At 39.9% G+C, this 14,281-nt stretch overlaps 1 long non-coding RNA gene across 2 annotated transcripts; it reads right to left on the reverse strand.

The window, feature by feature from the left end:
* Positions 1–793: 793 nt before the first annotated feature.
* Positions 794–12,266, reverse strand: LOC131253328 (uncharacterized). 2 transcript variants are annotated; one of them, XR_009175090.1, is made up of 5 exons: positions 11,114–12,266; positions 8,969–9,108; positions 8,734–8,841; positions 8,109–8,411; positions 794–1,403 (listed from the first exon to the last, which is right to left on the reverse strand). It is a non-coding gene; the product is annotated as an uncharacterized LOC131253328 (long non-coding RNA). The 2 variants fall into 2 exon arrangements; XR_009175089.1 differs by lacking the exon at positions 11,114–12,266 and having other exon boundaries at positions 8,969–10,066.
* Positions 12,267–14,281: the final 2,015 nt, after the last annotated feature.

Genomic DNA, 14,281 nt, shown 5'->3' on the forward strand with positions numbered 1-14,281 from the left:
CGGATTCTACATTTTCTTTTGAATGTCTATTGTACCCTTCAAACTTAAGTTACTCATTTTCATTATACCTTAAGTTTAAGGGGATATTAGAATAAATTAGGTTAATTTTACTAGATTGGGTTATTTCCTTTTGTTAATATATGTGTCTGTTAAGATCTCAACAGATCTCTCATCTTTTCTATACATTCCAATTATTCTCAGAGAAACAAACAAGTAATAATTTTCATGATATAGTCTCTTATGATTTAACAAAAACTTAGGTGGGGCATATAAGTAAAATTATGCCTAAAACCTCTAAAATCATGTGGTATGGTATCACACGAGTTTTGAATTGGCACAATTTTTAGGGTGCTCACTCATCTTGATAGGCCACAAAGGGATGAATTGAATGGCATGTAAGAAACAAACAAGCCCCATGGATGATTTGATATGTTTTAATGGTGGGCATCCCTATCCCAACTATTCCATGTGGTGAACCCCACCTTAGTTTTGGATTGGTCTTAGACCACTGAGAAAGAATGAGAGTACGTACATGATGGATAAATTGGATATTATGCACACAAACCATGTGGGTTCCATACATTACGCTAGAAGTTAATTAGTTTTAAACTACAAATCATCTAGAGGATCTATGCTTTTATTTCAACAAGCGAGTACAATTAGAAGGTAGAATTTTTAACTAATTCGATTTTATATTTCAGTTGCTCACAGAGAGTTTGACAATTTAGTTAGTCTTCCTCAGTGAGCCACATGTTGTCTGACGCTGGGCGTGACTTCCATTTAACCAGGAATGTAGTGCATTCAGATCAACTAAGGTACGAGGCAGACCATCTTGATTCATTTTCTCTGGAGGATTGGTCGATTTTCCAACTCATGACAACTTAACAGTGATAGAGAGAGGACAGTCAGGAGCTCGGTCGGCAGTTTTTGTTCTATCAGAATCAACAATGGCTTGAGCAGGAACAGTTATCAGCACGTTCGACAAAACGGTAGGTTTAACAACGACCATTTGAGCATCCACATAAACTGTTAGTTCATAGATCAAGGGATCTAACGTGTCAAGAACATGACTTGGATTCCTAGCTTTGACAGTAGGATCGCCTTGCTCTTCATCCCTCAAGTGACAAGAGGAGCCTGAACTAGAGAAGAATGCAGCAAAGGTTTGGTAGGTGAAGCCTCGGATCGAGATGATCGTGAACGTCGAACAAGTGGAGCGGGATCAACTTCTTCCTCTTCCTCAATGTGACCAGTAGCCCTTGCCGAAGCTTCTATCGGTCTCTTGTCTTTGACCAGCGCTGCAACTGGAAGTTGACCTTGCTCTTCAGCTTCCAATAAGTCGTCGCTCTTAATAGTGATTCTTGGTGTGGTTCTCGGTAGAATCCTCTTAGGCCTAGCTTCTTTCACTGGTTAATAGAATCAATGCAAAAGAAGGAATCATATAAGGAAGTAGTAAAAAGACTGAAAATAGAAAGGATGCAATGACCATACAGATACTACCTAGTGAACTAACAAAAGATATAGAATTGCATCGCGAATGAAAGCCAGTGCACGTCACCCCAGGACTGGAGAAAACAATGCAAACTTGGCTCTAGGAAATGGCGGCAGCTCTTCATCGAATAAAGGTATAGATGTTTCATTCTTTTCCCAATGTTCAATTTGGAGCTGCTCATGATCCCGTAAAGCTTGTTGTAAACATGGCTGATATATATCATAAGGTCTCCTGGGATCGAACACTAGATTGTAAAATTGTTCAAATTTTTGGATGGCTGAAATTTGTTCAAGGATACCTGATGGGGTTAGGCCGAAAGTAGTTCATTTTTGCCTCTTCTCTTTGGGTGGTTGAGGTAATGACAATTTACTAACCGAGGGAGTAGGTTCTTTGGCTGAAGACTTAGTTCTTTTTCTAAAAGCTGAAGGAGCAGACGATGAAGCTTTGGAGGATTTATCCTTAGGAGATGAAGGAATAGGCGGAAGTCTTTCAATTGTTGTCAGGAGGGAAAAAGTATTATGATTGCTATAGTAAGTGTCCCACCACTGTTTGAAGGAAATTCGTTGATGAAGGACCTTTAGGTAGAACGAACAATGTGAATTATTAAACCATTGTACTGTAATTCTCAAGGACGGTCAGGATATCACCAATTTGCTTGATATGAACATGCTCATAGGAAGGCTCGTTAAGAGAATTTTGGCATAATGGAAATGGGATGGTTTGGCCGAAACCAAATTGGCGAGTGAAAAGATTAGGAGAATAAAATTCCATGTCATTCTCGACAGATTTCCCCCTGTTTGTCTCAGCACAGTCAACCGGTATGTCTCGGGCTATCAGATAACTAGCCCAGATCTGATTGCAAAGTTTGACCCATGCTGGATTGTTTTCATCAAAATATCGATCAGTAAACTAGTTAGGACCGATATGTCTTCCAGCAAAATGATAAAATTTTAGGTCGTGGTGATCAAAGGGAATGGAATAGAAGAATTCGAGACTCTCTCCAAAAGTACATGAATTAACAGAAGTAGAGACTCGATGCATAGTGTAAGAAGTAAATCGATCCATGAGTTCAACGATTTCTTCACTGAGACTAGGAAAGTATTCACAGAGCTAGAATTGGAGCAACCAGAAAGGACCTCCTACTAGATGAGGACATTCAGATGAAAGCTATGGAGGCCTCGGTATAGATGCAAAAGGAGAAATGGAGTCAATGCTACCCTATGGCTAGAAATTAAGGCTTTGACTAAACTGGTGCATTCCTTGGTGATTTGATTAGAAAGGACACAACATAGGAATTAACAAATCTACATTAAGAGAAATGAACAGTGCTCTTGATGGGAAACTTCACCTTCGGTTTTAACCTCTTTTCTCATGAACGGATTGTAGGAGCTGCAAATATTAGAATGGTCAAAGGACGAATGGCAGGATTGCTAAGATGGTTTCCTGGATAAAATTCAAGGTCAATTGGGGGAAGGTTGGTCAGGGCACAGACATCCATAATGGTCGGACCCATGAGACCACACTTGTAATGAAAAGATTTGATCGTACAACTCAAAAAACACGTAGCTGCAACGAGAAGGGAAGGATTGGGTTTTATGTCACAGATAGACAGGTGAATACAAGTGGGCATATCGCAAAAACTTTTGATGTTCGGCCTTGACTCAGTGATACCATGTAGACCATTCTTCACAGTACTTAGGCCATAATTCGAAAGATGTGTTGGGATCCCAGTAGGTCCAATAAAAAGAATTCCGCTTAATTAAGAAGTTCTTCTTATTGGCAAGGAAGTATGAAAGAGTATCTGAGAAATCTAGGAAAACATTGAGAGGAAACACATGACCTAAATAGACACGACAATCAGATTCAAATTAGAAAATTACCTCCAAATGAGCCAATTCACATAATGGTTTCACCAAAGTCGGAAGAGGAGAAACAGAATAAGTTGTAGATTTCTTAGGAGCCATCAATACAGGAAGAAGGAAATGGTAAGCAAAGGTAGAAGAAATTAGGACTTTAGGAAATTGAGAATGTGAAAGATGAAAGGAAGGTGAAACTGGGGGATATATAGTTTTGCCGCATGCGTAGCATTAATTGTCAAATGATGGCAGGAGAGGTTTTCAAGACAAAAAGTTGTTGTGGGATACGGCGACATCTTCTTCAGGCGATGCGTGGATAGCTCACAGGCGGAACAAAACAACGGAGACACTGTCTGAAAGTTTTAGAGAAAGAATTGCGCTGTGTGGCAAAAAGCTAAAAATGATTTCATGTTTCTCACCATTCTTTGTCGAATGACAAGACATGTGAGGGGGCAATGTTTGTGCCAAAATTTAGCATAAAATAGATGACGATGGAGAATAAGCCACGAGGCATACTGATGCAGGACTGATGCATGAACTAAGTAATCTGTGAGATCAAATAACCGAATTAAGATATTTAATTAAAAAAACACAAACATCGCTATATTCATCACGGATATCATGAAAATCAAAAGAGAGTCATGCATAATCCTAACCTAAGCTACCAACATCGTAACACAATATCATTAAATAAAAAGAAACTGGGATCTAATGGATGTAGAGACATCCAATTAGCATAGGGTATAGTCTATTTCAAAATAGAAAGCCTAATACAACCTAGGGTGAAAATTAGGATTTGGGTAAATTGGGAAAGTAGGAAAATTAAGAAGTTTAGGTTTAGTGTTAGGGTTTCGGGGATGGAAGAAAGGGGTTTTGATAATAATGGTGGGAAACTAAAAGGGGGCAGGTGGTATTCACACGTGTGGCTGTACGGTACACATGTGGCGTGAGAGGATGGGTTTAGGTTGGTTAGGATTTGGATTGTGGATGGATATGAGAAAGTTGGGTTTGAGAGAAGACGAAGATCTGGGATGGGAGAATTAGGGACCTGAAAAAAAATACCCGGATGAGGGAGAAAAGAGAAGATGGTGTGGGGATAGGTGGAGACCTCGCACCTCCGTTGATGAAGATTAGCCTATAGTGACTATTCTCTTTGATCCCCTACTTTTGAGATCCAACCAGAAACAATACAAGAGGATTTACTTCAGAAATACATGGATGCTTAAAAACAAATCAACCAACAACTCAATCAACTCGTTGCAGACATTAAAAAATCATTAGAAGCGATTGAATCATGCCTCAATGAGGAGGAAGATGCTAGTTTATCCCAGCCTCAACCCAATCTAGAAACACAACACGAGGAAAGTGATCCTAACTCGCTTATGGAGAATAGTGAAATTGAGAATGAGGAGTTGGATTGTATTAATGAGTGTATGGTTCAATTTCCCGAAAGGTCGATCTCGACGACTGTCCAAAGTAATGATCAAGAGACATGGGTATCTTTCAAATATAATGATGTTGACCCACTCCACCTAACCGACACGCTTGATTCCAATGTGGAGGGTGAGCCCCTTTCAAGTGAACCACACGACTCTTTTGAGGCGTGATCGGCCCACTCCTCTGATTTAAATTATGATATGATTAGAGAGATGGAGGCCTTGATTAATACGACTCCGGTGTTTGAAACTACCTAGTGGAGGCCACTATTTGAGCAACCATCCATTGACGTACAATGCCTCCACTGACTAGTATCAATGAACCGAGTCTTCACATTAAATCTTCGCCTACTGATTCTCGATCTGTTTATGCAGGGCAAGGCAAAATGTATCCGGTGACGATTTACTCTCATCGAGATGAAGAGCAAGAGAGTATGCTTCACTAATCTTCCTTCCAAATCGCATGAAAGTATTTTCAAATCGCATAAAGATGTGAGAAGAAAGCAAGAGCTTTTCTCTCTCTTTTTTATCACAAAATCCAATGGGAGAGAGGTCACAAGCCCCCTCTTTTTATAGATTCAAGAAGTTTCAAAAATTACAATAATCCCCTTGTCTTGTGAATTTTAACGAAAATAGCTATAATCTAAATAAAATTAACTAAAACACTCATAATGTGTCCAAATATAAAATAATAAAAAACTAAATCCTAAAATATGATAAAAGTCTAAAGTTGATGTGGACGATCAAAGATTAATGGCCCGCTCATGTGATACATGCGATCCAATAGCCCGATCGTCGCGTCCCTCCAATCCAACAGTCTGGATCACTCCATAAAGCAGCACATGTGCATCTTCCCAGTGTAGGGTCTTCCAGATGCTCGCACATGCATATGGGGTCTTCAACACGATCACAGGTATTCGCCTAGCCACGGAAAAATCAGTGCGACCCGCCTTCTCCTCTGATACGTAAGAGTGTACGTGACGTGATGTCCTCATCACATATGAGTTATCTTTTGGGCATGCGTTAGAGATATAAGAGATCGATCATATCTTCGAAGAGCCTTGGCGTTTACGAAATTTTTGGATGAGTATGAGAGACCATTAAGGCTACGTCAGCGCTGAAGCACGTTCTTTGCATTCGACAAAAGCAAAGCACGATCGAAAAAAGATAACCGCTCTTTCCCAACTAGTTACATGTGAAGGCACCACTTGGATAGATGATTATCCTCGTGCTCCATCACGGAAGGATATAAATAGTGAAGGCATATACGAAGAAATCATCACTCAATCGATCAATCATACCAAAAACCCAATCAAACAAGTGCATTGTTGTTTATCTTAGCTTAATTTACTATCTTCACTACTCATTAGCCTTGGAATGTTTAGCCTCTAGGAGTAGTTCAGTCCGTCCCTGTGCATATGCCGAACCAACTTTAGTTGTAGCCAATAACTGTAATTCTCTTCCATATGCACCTGTGTGCCGGATCTGAAGGAAGATCTTAGTTTTAAGAATTGTCCACATACGTTCATATGTTGGGTCGGCCGCAGTTATAAGTATCGGCATTGCCTCAACCTCGCTCATCAACACACTGCTCCACGAAGCACATTGCTGCTCTCAGTCAGGTTGGTGATCCCGTTGTAGTGACAAGTATTGTTCATTTCCGTAAATCCATCTTCCATCTATTTTCTGTTCATTCAACCATACAATTGTTGCACCTTCAAAAGTCATTGATTTCCAAGGCAAAAAAGAACTCATAGGAAAAGGAGCCCCAACCTTTGCAAGTTGCCCTGATAACGCACCTGACAATTGGCTAAATAAACGATTGATCGAGCCACGACTAAGCATTGCTCTATCGTGATGCCAAGGGGTTGGTGGTAACGGTTTGAATTGGATCCAATCAGTTCTAGCATGCCCACAAACCTCACACGCATCTTGTGTGGCCAAATTTGAGACCAACAAATAGCTCATCAAAAGGAACCATATTCTTACCACCACATCCTCTCTCATTCCTCCCTCTATTTGCACATATTTCCTTGTCTCGTGTCCTGCATTTGCAGGCCCTACTAATAAATAGTATATCAAAAGATTTTAAAGACATTGAGAGGAGGTTTGTTAAGCACACATGCATGGACCCACTGGCCAATACAGCACATACCATCCAAGCTTTTGGTTAGGTGAGCCGCTCCACGTAGATATTCTGGCCATCAATTCAGGTTGTTTCAATACATGTGGGCCAACTGGCCTAATTTTAAGCATATTTTTATAGTATATCATGCACAATGGCCCACACCTAAGGAACAACTCAGATATTGCACAAAAGTGAGCAGCAAAGCTTGGGCTTGACCAGTCATAATCATCTTTAGTTGAGCTCGGGCCAGGTTGTTTGGCTTGTCACAGGCTTGGGCAGACCTGGGCCTGACCCGTTCAGTGCTATTGCTAGTTCAAGTAGTGACCTCCCCCAATAGGCTGATATGGCCTTGAGGTGGACAACATTTTCACAAGAGTAATTGACCAGCCAATCCAAAAATTATACCAACATGTGGCCCACCTGACAATCAAATTGCAATGATTTTTAAACATGGCATCCACACAGTATCTCCTCATTAGCAGCTTTGATGTTCCTAGTTTCTATGTAGAAGGGGGGGTGCACTTTCAGACTTTGCATTTCTAGTTGGGTATCAATGGATACCCAAAGACCTGACCTGGTTTTAGTGGATATACGGCTTAATTTGGGAACCCTTCTCAAAACTAGGATGAGTTTGGGTCTACCAATTTGAACCCATTTGAAAATCAAGTCTAGCTAGGTTCCAGTTGGATCAACCCATTGCCATTGTTTTTTCACCATGGCTTGCTCTTAGTTGTATGAATGAATGAACGGTTAAGATCAATTCAACAATTGGCCACCCTCATGTCATTGAAAAGGTTTGTGGATGTTGCAAATATCCCCATGAAGGTGGGGACGTTAGCAAAAAACCTACACATGCACATGCGCGCACCAGCAACAAAACGAGGTTTGCAAACCCACAAGCATGCATGTGTCAAAGTGGCACATGTGTGTCTGATCTAATCCATCCATCAGCAGTGTTGACCATGTAAATTAGGGTAGGCAATGTGCTGGGTGGCTCAGCAGTGTGGGACCAGGGCTTGAACCCCTAAACTTGGCACAAGTGCTGGTCCAATCATAAAGTTGGGCCACCATTATACAATAAGAACAAACAATTTAGAGAAACTTGTGATTCACAATTACCATATGTGACACTGGTTGGATCTGGGTGATGTTTTAACATTCCAAATCATTAAAAATAAATAAATAAAATAAAAACCAACCTTGATTGGACTATGAGGGGCCATCCTTTGTGCACTTCTGAACTGTTGAATCACATAGGATGCTGCAGAAGAAAGGTTTCATATCGACTTCTGGCTATTGTGGTAGATTTCTGCTCATCTAGCTGATGGGACACTTGATCCTGCTCGTCCTGGAGTGGTGTTGACCTTTGGAGTGATATTGAACCATCAAATTGGGTATTGGAGCAGCGTAGAGCCTTGGACTGTTGATTGCAATTGTTAGAAATTCTCACACAAACCAATTGGAACAATCTGTTAAGGCCTGATCTGCAGTTGGGAGAGTACCTGCATATAAAAAGGAATGATCAGAACACGATAACTGGTCTGGAATGGATTGAGGTTTTTTATTGAGATTTATGCATAAATAATTTCCTGAAGAGTTATTTGGTACCATTGAGCATAATGGTTCATAGACCAAGAGTGAAAAAATTGCGTACTTGTAACGCAAATTAAATTCTCCATTTCATGAGAGCTGGTGTAGATAGTCATCAACATAAAAATCCGATTAATCAGATGATCCCGACCTTTTGATAAATAAACAATTGTTGTTGATTTTAGAACCATGACTATTTTCACCTTATAAGGAGTGAAATGGCCTAAGTTTTACCTTGCAAGATCGAAATGGTGTAGCCCACTTGATGGAAAGCTCAGATCAACTACTTCTCTGCTATATTGGTACGCGTACCTACATGCAGTTGGACAGAACTCCCAATGCCTAAGCAGACCAAAGAATCAAACAAGACAGTTGATTACTTGTCAGGACTCCCTGCTGAACAAATGTATCAGAAAGAAGAAAGAAAACAAACAGTAAATCATGTGAGTCCTACAACATCCAATCTCACCTTTCTTAAAGTCTTCAATAACTTCAGGAATTCCCCTTTTGTTGTCAATTCCAGTATCCAAAGAACTCAAATTACTCCTAATCGCAGCCTTCCACATTGGAATCTTTAACAACAAATAGCACCTCTTAAACAGTCCTCTCCTGAAAAACTAAGTAATTGAATCATCAAGCATCAAAAGATATTCATGTGCAGCAAAAGCTTCAGTCAGTTCACAGAGAAACACATCCTTCTCATGTTTTTATCTGATGTAATTGGGCAATTCAAATCGACTTAATAACACCAAGATGATCATGCAAAATATATAACTATAAGGTACCACTTTTACTTTGCACTTGAATCCACCAAATGCAAACATCAGTCAGTACTCAGTTACGCTAGGCTGGATGTTCGATTGATCAAAACCAGTTTCGCTAATGGCCATGACAATCTCATTGACCTAATCAGGTTTCAAATCACCATCCTACCATGGGCAAGGTTAATTTGAAATCTTACTTAAACTAGAATTTCAAAGGATTGTGATATTGGGTTATTTTTCTTCACTTTCTGTCGATTTTCTTCACAAACCCATGTTGAGCATTGAAGGCAGTGACAATGGTATTGTTGAAATAAATGGAACTTCTATACAAATCAAACAAGGGCTATGATTCAATTTGTTAAAATTACTTACCAAATGGTAGGGGTTAGATGTACTGAGAGCACCCAAGAACAGCACAAAAATCCTGGTCTAGGTGACAGTAGTCAGAAAAACCAGCGATCATAATCTCACAAGTTTTACAACTACATATAATTTATTGGTTCAAATTGTGCCAGCCACCATTAGTGATAGAACTTGAAAAGCTGTGTTTGGATGCCAAAGTGAAATACCAAAAGTTGCTAATGTTCCTGGCATTCAAAACGAGGAAGTAGCCCTCAAATTGCAATTGCATTTCCTCAATTCCAGCTTGAAATCAGCAAAACTGCAATGTGGATCTCAGGCCTTCAATATGAATGTGAAAGAACAGAACTCTGATTTGGTTATTCCCACTTTGTAAGAGGGAATTGTATTGCAGTTCAAAGTGCATCTAAACACACGCAAAATGGAACTAAAGTATGGAGTACAAAATAATAATAATAATAATAATAATGATGATGATGATGATGATGATAATAAAGCAATAGGACTTCCGTCCTGTTGGACCTGGTTCCCACAACAAAGAGACTACCCCTCACTAACCTTGGATTGGAACAACAACATAAGGTGTTTCTTGTTAGAGAGTGAACACAAAAACATTGTTGAGAATGAGAAGTGCCATTTTATTCGAGGACTGGTAGGATTTATCTTAATGCAGCTCTTTTTTCAAAGGAGTAGACTACAGTGATTGTTCACAGTTGTCTCATTCACCATGCACATGATCTGGTATAAAAAAAATAATCCTCTACTTGGTATAAATGCACGGCAATCTGGAATTTGGACTGAAATAGTGGGGCATAGCCAGATACTGGAACTAATTAATGATCATAGCCATCTTATTTCATTCATTAAATTTAGACTATTGAACAATTTCTTCATCTGTAACTGTAAGCATCCATTTGATAGCAAGCTATAGGATGGTGCTCAATTTGAAATGCTCCATCCACAACCAGCCCCACGATTTGGACAATCTAAATTTAAGTGCATGCATGGCAAATGTATGGTGGATCTGATACCACAAAAGGCGACAAGCGAATATCACCGAATTCTTCTCCATTCAAGAAAAGCAGTTCCAAATTGAGTTCTAGAGGCCAGACCACAAAAATAAAAATAATTATTAATAATAAATAAATAAATAAAAATGATGTAATTAACGGCCTACAATACCCATAAATGTAGATTCATGGCCAGATAACAATGTAAGTTTTTTAAATAATAGCTCAAAAATTAGATAAGTGGGGCATTATACATGACCACCTTGATTAATTTGCATACACCCACTTTCCATTTTAGAAATCCAAGTAGTACACTTCTGTTCCAAATCAATTACCAAAATGGAAAATGTGCATGAGTGAATAAATTCAGGTAGATATCAATTCCCTAAAAAATGAGCAGTCTGCAACTTCTGCTACTAAGAGAAACAAGCAAAAAAAAAAAAAAAATCTGAAATTTGAGAAGCAAGCGTCAAGACAAACCAATGCATTCTTTCCCAATATAATTAGATGAAAGGCTACAATTTTAGTGCAGGTCCAGCATCTTCAGACATGGCATCTAATCCTTCAAATGCCATTTTGCCTCGATACACTGTTATTATTTTGGGAATGATCTCCTGATACTTTATAATAAATCTTTCCAAGAAGGCCTTGTCGCTAAGAACCAATGCAGTTCTTATAATGGAATCCTTCTTAATAAGACCTTTTGACATTAGAATCTGAAGGACTGAACATCTCGGTATGATCCTCTTCTCCAAACTAAACATAAGTATACCCGGGTGTCTAGAAAGATCTGATGGCTTCCAATCCATTTCTTTCACGAAGAAATTCATTACTCTCTTGATCTTCTTCTCCGACATCATCATACAATACGGTTGCACTCTGAATGCCGAGATGAACTCGTCCTCAGACCACCCTAACCTCTGAGAAAGGTTCACCTTCTGTTCCCACTTCAATCTGCTCATCGTTGACACCGACTGGATGGCTAGGATGAAATTCCCACTCGACAGATTGAAACCCATTTCCTTAACCATAGCGTGGATCTCATTCAACCGTTCAGCAGTTTGCATCAGCACTCTGGGCTGAATTGTGATCAATCTCACAATCCTGGATTCGGGCACGCCTTGGTCACGCAGCATCGTGATGTTGGGTTCCATTACTTTTTGGAGATCATATCGGAGAATGTGGGTTGAATGCTGGATGCAACAGATGACGCGTTCGTTGGTGCGGACGCAAGCTTTAATGAAATCAATGGATGGGATGATTTGGTTTTGTAGGCTGCGATTCCAGAGGTTGTAGTCCCAAGAGAGGATCTTAGCAAGGGTTGCGCCTGGAATGCCCAAACCATGGAAATTTTGGAACTTGGGTATGAGGGTTCTGTTGGGATCGGCTAAGAGGAGTCGTGGGCACTTGGCAATGAGATTTGTGACTTGGGTTTTCGTGAATCCATGATTCCTGAAGAATTTGAGGACAGAATCTGGATTTTGAGCTGATTTGAGTTCGATTTTTTGGGAAGCAGAGAGGGCTGAGTGGGGAGAGAGTCCACATGAGTTGATGAGGTATGAGAGTGTAAAAGAGGAGGGTGTTGCTTGGGTTTTGGTGGGATTTTTGGTTGAGATGTTAGAGAAGCGTCTTAGAGAAGGGGTTTTGTTGGAAGAGGAAAAGAAGAAAGAGAGAATCAGGTGTTGAGTATTTGGTGGATATGGAATTTTCTTCTAATGCTGATGAAATGAAACATTGGATTAAATGAATGAAAATTCATGGAAGTATTGAGATAGATTGTCATGGGTTAATCTCTATTTCTAGGAGAGCAAGCAGAACCCTGTATGAAGAACCGAAGAGGCCCCATGTAGACCTGGGAAGAATAGGGCCTGGAGATAGTATGAACGAGAGAACTTGGACACAGTGGTGGAAGTGTGGATGAGACGCAGGCATGGGTCCGTTTTAGATGTACCATGCACCCAACTTTAAGATTACGTTGGATATACGGTGCTTCGTATGTCAAAATTAACCTACACCTTGACGTGTGGAGCCAGTGGGACCGTGTGCATGACATTTTATTTATTTTTTCTCTTTTCTTCTTCTTCTTCTTCTTCTTCTTTTTTTTTTTTTCTTTTTTTTTTTTTGGGTTAGCTTGTTTGTACATACCCATGTCAGTACACACTCCCTGTTAGCCACCCCCGCTAGGGAACGATACCAAGATCTCAAGTGTTGAAACGAGGTATCTCCACTCAGTCTGCCAGTTGAACTATGGATCTGGGTGTGTGTGCATGACATCTAATTAGCCTATATGTGCAGCAGCTTGTATTATCTAGGGCTGAAAGGTGGGCCGGTTTAATCCGACCAACCCGTGACCGACCCAACATTGGGTTGGCTTGGGCAAGATATTTCGGGTTCAGTCTTGAGCTTGGGCTATACAAACACCAACCTAATAAAACTTGGGTCAAGCTCGGGTTGAGGTCTTGGGTTGCCCAACCCAACCCAACCCAACCCAACCCAACCTAACCCGAACCCAATCATATATAAGTTACTTATAAACTATAATTGAGTGCGGATTGTCTATGTTGAAGGTATAGAAAATTTCACTACCGTCGGGTTTTATTGGTCCACATCATTGCTGATGACTCAAGCTAACAAGATACGTCGATAGATTGCATGCTACACAACACGACTTTTAAAGGAGCAATTGTCCTATATTTTAGCTTATTTGTTTTAAAAAATGAAATTCTTTATGATAAATAACTACATATATAATTAATAAAATTATAGGTAAAAAATAAGATGTGTATTGAAATGTAATAGACTAATGTAATAATGAAAATATTAGCATGTATCCGCCCGAACAACCCGACCGAGCCCGCTTGGGCTGGACTTGGGTTGAGAATTCCCGATTCGAGGTTGGGTTGGGTTGGGTTAGGGATAAGGTATAGGAACCTTGGGTTGGGCTAGGGTTGAGCACCAACCCGTCCCAACGCGCCCGACTTTTAGCCCTAGTATTATCCTTGGGTCGGCTGCTTCAAAACTATTAAAGTAGTTTAGGATATTTTTAATTAGATCATTTTTTATTTTGTTAAAAATGTGTTTGTTAACATCTTTACTGATTTTTTTTCTACATATTACAGTTATTTTTAAGAAAATGGCAGTTTCCATAATATAGTGTCCTGAGTAAGTGTTATTGGTGGTTCTTTTGATCATCTTAGTGGGCCTTATTTTTTATTTCACTATCAAGCGTTGGTTCAACCATATCTAGGGACGCGGATTTAGAGTGAAAGCCTTTTGTAGGAAGTTCATGTGCAAGGATGTTGGTGGGGCCACTGCAATGTATGTGAGAAATCCATTTAGTCCATCCGTTTTGAGAGATCAATTTAGGAAGTACTGAAAAAAATGAAGTGGATATGAAACTCAAGTGGGTCACACGAGAGGAGAAATTGGGGAATGAAATTCCTACGGTTGAAACCTGCCTGGGCTCCACTTTGATGTTTATATGCTATCCAAACCATTTATAAGGTCATTACCAATGGGATGAAGTGAAAACACCACAAAGATAACCTGATACAAAACTTTTATAGCCATAAGAATGCTTCAATGGTACTTACTGAATTCCCACTATTTCCTCTCGTGTGGCCCACTTGAGGTTGGATACACCTCATT

Source organism: Magnolia sinica, chromosome 8 (assembly GCF_029962835.1).
Source record: "Magnolia sinica isolate HGM2019 chromosome 8, MsV1, whole genome shotgun sequence".
Taxonomy (NCBI): domain Eukaryota; kingdom Viridiplantae; phylum Streptophyta; class Magnoliopsida; order Magnoliales; family Magnoliaceae; genus Magnolia; species Magnolia sinica.